Below are 5,000 nucleotides of genomic sequence, written 5' to 3'. Positions count from 1 at the left end.
TATATATTCTTATTCTATAGCTATATATATATATATATAATATGCATATATATATATATATATATATATATATATATATATCACTGTGTACACACACATAGATATATGCAGGTCAAAAACCTCCCCCCAGGGGTTTTCAACCTAATTGTTCTCGCTTCCTTCAGGCCTACTGGACTCGTGAAAGGATAACCGACAGGTAATGACATCCACGTTTCTAATTGCCGTTGTCCAGCCTGGGGATAGCCTCAAACTCCATTTGCCACCTTTAAGTATGCAGAACGTAGGTACCCTGAACCCAGTCTCGTGACGGTACATAAAGGTTGTGGGTTTCACGTCTTGGTACCCTTTGTTTCAAAGGCAATATTGGACGGTAAGTGTAAACTAATTATCTCCCATTTGCCAGACATTACAAATAAATAAACTAATTATCTCCCACTTGCCTACGCCTTACAAATATATATACTAATTATCTCCCATTTGCCTACGCATTACAAATATATAAACTAATTATCTCCCACTCGCCTACGCATTACAAATATATATACTAATTATCTCCCATTTGCCTATGCACTAGAAATATATAAACTAATTACCTCGCATTTTCCTACGTATTACAAATATATAAACCAATTATCTCCCTTTTGCCTACGCATTACAAATATATAAACTAATTACCTCGCATTTGCCTACGCATTACAAATATATATACTGATTATCTCCCACTTGTCTACGCCTTACAATATATACATAATAATTATGCCCCACGTCCCTACGCATTACAAATAAATAAACCAATTATCTCCCTTTTGCCTACGCATTACAAATATATATACTAATTATCTCCCAATTGCCTGCGCATTACAAATATATAGACTAATTATCTCCTATTTGCCTACGCATTACAAATATATAAACTAATTAACTCGCATTTGCCTATGCATTACAAATATAGATTAATTATCTCCCTTTTCCCCCTTTTCCCTACGCATTACAAATACATAAATCATCTTCCATTTGCATGCGCATTACAAATATATAGACTATTCTCCCATTTACCTACGCATTACAAATATATAAACTAATTATCTCCCATTTGCCTACGACTTACAAATATGTATATATACTAATTATCTCCCATTTGTCTACGCATTACCAATATATTAACTAATAATCTCCCATCGGCCTACACATTTCACATATACAAACTAATTACTTCACATCTGCCTACGCATTACAAATACATAAACTAATTATCTCCCTTTTCCCTACGCATCACAAATACATAAATCATCTTCCATTTGCATGCCATGCACATTACAAATATATAGACAAATCTCCCATTAGCCTCCGCATTACAAATATATATAAAGATATCAATCTTTCAAGTCGTTGCATCTCCCACGTCCGAAGGTATCCCGTCTGATGCGAGACGGGGTTGGCGTTGTGTAACTAAATATTCCAAAGTGACCGACCTTTCCCATGAAGGTCACCCGCTCGACCTGATTAGAAGGAAGGAATCGTACGGACACGTGACCTAGTCGTCGACAGACAACATGATATGCAAATGTGCAAGTGTGAAAGATGTAGGAAAGAATAGAGAACTTAGGCCAAAGGCAAAGCGCTGGGACCTATGACGTCAGTCAGTTCCTCACTGGACGAGTGAGTGGGTTGCATACTCGACTATCAATCTGGTAGCCCGAGTTCGCTTCGCGCGGCCGCCAGCGTGGAATCAGAGGAATTCATTTCTGGTGATTAAAAATTCACCTCTCGATATGTGGTTCAGATCCCACAAAGAGCTGTAGGTCCCATTGCTAGGTTTTGTTTGTTTGTCTGTATGGTGTTTTTACGTTGCATGGAACCAGTGGTTATTCAGCAACGGGACCAACGGCTTTACGGGACTTCCGAACCACGTCGAGAGTGAACTTCTATCACCAGAAATGCGCATCTCTAACCCCTCAGTGGAATGCCCGACAATCGAACTTGCGGCCACCGAGGTGATACGCCAACACCATACCGACCACGCCACTGAGGCGCTCCCATTGCTAGGTAACTAATTGGTTCCTAGCCACGTAAAACAAATCTAATCCTTCGGGGCAGCCCTAGGAGAGCTCAATGGTCTGGTAAAACTAAGGTAGACTTATGACATCATTCAGCGCTGAAAGGAAAATTTGAAGGAAGAAAGGGAAAGTGAACAGGAGTTACAGTAAAATTAATGAAAGAGGTTGCAGTTAACAGCCGAGGAGATGCTGCAAAGAACCTTAAGTAATGCCTACGGTGCACCACGTGAGGTGCAATGACGGTACTATCCCACCCCTCTCCCTAAGGAGGTGTATGATGTAGAGGGACTGGTTGATTGATTGTTGATAAAAAATTTACGTCATCGATGCATTCAGAGAGCAAAAATCTATCAAAATGCTTTGCAAGATCATTGCTGAGGTGTGTATCCGTTATAGTAATCAGTTAGACAAGGTCATAGGACACTGGTAAGCGAAGGTATCAAGATATCATACATTCCATTGCCATGGAGAATATGATGATACCTTTCCCTGCCACGCATTTTTTTTTTTTTTTTTTTTTTTTTTTTTTGGCTTCGGTGTGTTTTTAATAATTTCCTGGAGCATTGAAACCCATCTTCTGAACTCGCGAAATGTAATTACAAAATCCAAAGACGGAGATACGCTCACGAAGAAACATTCATTGTCGTGTTAGAATGAAAAAGCCAAACTTCATTTGTAATATGGAATTTCCTTTTAAAAAATCTTGTAAAAGAAAAACATTAAAAACATGCTACTTCAAGTTTAAAAATCAAAATCAAAACCGATACATACATTTAAACAAACTTTGAAGCATACGAAACCTATCTCCGAACAGATCTGGAAATCCATCAAACTCATTTGGAACAAACATAAATTATTCTGAAAGATATTTGAAAAATTCGAAATCACTTCACCTACTAAACTAAACTTTTGTACCAACTTCAAAGTGCTTAATATTTGCCAGAATTAAATCGAACTTATAAAATATCAAATACAGAATTGATGACTAATAGTTCACAGGGAATTATTCCGTAAACTACTTCGAATGTAAATGCATATCAGAGTTTTCAGATTCCAGGAAGGTTTATTTGCAACTCTGAATGCTTCCGTAACACAGCAAGTAAGTATAAATCTCTCTCTCTCTCTCTCTCTCTCTCTCTCTCTCTCTCTCTCTCTCTCTCTCTCTCTCTCTCTGGAGCTTCTTGTTAGGTTTGTTAGTTCAGGTTAAGCCTGCCCATGCCAGGATAGGCCGTAATGTATTAAAGGGATTAGGAAACCTGGTCTGGCCCTCCGAACTCTGCCACCAACCAACAGGACCCGAGAGCTATCCTCTCTCTCTCTTTCTCTCTCCCTAAGATCAAACTTAATATCAAGGATAGTAAGTGTAGCATAGCTTGAAAACACAAGGGTCCAGGGAAGAAGAAGATGAAGAAGAAGAAGAGGAGGAGGGGGAGGAGGAGGAAGAGACGGGAAGAAGGGAAGGAGGGGTACAGCGAAGAGAACAGGGCGAGAAAGCATAAATGCCATAAAACGACCTCCCAGCATTCATAACGTTTATGATTTACAAAGGACAACCAAACGTTGGCTGCCGTCGTTACTGGGGCACAAACCTGACTTCCATCGCTCTAAATAAAGTATAATATCACTTATAACTAATACCGCGGCCGTTTCCATAATAAGTGCAGAGGCTTCTCTCGCTCCTGTGAGCAGGTTTGCATAAACCACAGCGGTTTCTCGTGGGCTTCAAACCTCTTGCAAAAGAGTCATTGCGTAAAGTTACTATGCGCTGGAATGTGGAACAAGAATGGAGGATAATATTCATATTGGTTAAACTAGATGAGTTTCCTGAAACCGAGTACAATGATCTACAGGTTAAACGCGAAAATATGAAACATGTAAATAATAAAAGTATAATCTTCATATGAGAGAGAGAGAGAGAGAGAGAGAGAGAGAGAGAGAGAGAGAGAGAGAGACTGTGCAATCATAGCACCCAACATGTGCAAATATGTAAATATAACCAATTATTTTTCATATGAAACAGAGAGACAGATTATATACTCAAAGCACTCAGAGAGGAAAGATGAAAGGGTAAATATTTTTCCCAAAACATCAAAACACGATGACAGAAAGAAGAGAGAAGGAGAGAGGAGAGAGGAGAGGACCCAAAAACAGAACCAGAGAGACAGAGAGAGAAAGAGAGAGTACAATCACCGCATCCATCAAAATTACGTTCGCGTAAGCTTAGCATAACAGAACGCATGTCGACGACCCAGAGAGGCAAATAAAGGAAAATTTAAGAGACTCGACTCGTCAGTATGGGATTAGGGGCGTAAAAAAAAAACGCCCCTCCCACCCACACACCTCCTACCCATTAACACATCTGGATCTCCCTCTTGGTGTGAAATGGATGGCTGGTTACGGTGTTGCATGGCAAGTAGACGCTGCTGTTCCTGCTGTTGCCTCTGCTGGTATTACTGCAGTTTCTGCAGCTACATAGTATTTATGTGCGCAAGCAAACACACATTCTATATACATACATACATGTATACATATATATATATAGTATAATATATATATACATATATATATATATATATATATATATATACATATAAAGTGGTACCGGGTCCCCATGCCCTTTTAACTGATTAAAACCACTGCAGTTGATTAACTATACATATACACAATATCAGCTGCATACATACTATGTATACATATATGCATGAACATGTGTACAGATATCACTCTAATTTATGAAATTTAAATTTATATATATATATATATATATATATATATATATATATATATATATATATATATATATATAGAGAGAGAGAGAGAGAGAGAGAGAGAGAGAGAGAGAGAGAGAGAGAGAGAGAGCTACAAATGTCCTTTAATATCTAATTCGCTCTATCTCGGAATTAATATATTTTTCATACATGTTAACCAAACGGAATTTGTTAG

At 38.4% G+C, this 5,000-nt stretch overlaps 1 protein-coding gene across 1 annotated transcript in view; it reads left to right on the top strand.

Moving 5' to 3' along the window:
• The window catches only part of LOC135198281 (uncharacterized), a 50,193-nt gene that overhangs the window by 6,368 nt on the left and 38,825 nt on the right, over positions 1-5,000 (top strand). The window lies entirely within an intron of this gene.

This window comes from Macrobrachium nipponense, chromosome 22, assembly GCF_015104395.2.
Source record: "Macrobrachium nipponense isolate FS-2020 chromosome 22, ASM1510439v2, whole genome shotgun sequence".
Taxonomy (NCBI): Eukaryota; Metazoa; Arthropoda; class Malacostraca; order Decapoda; family Palaemonidae; genus Macrobrachium; species Macrobrachium nipponense.
The sequence above is the reverse complement of the archived record's forward strand: the minus strand, read 5'-3'. Positions and strand labels throughout refer to the sequence as shown.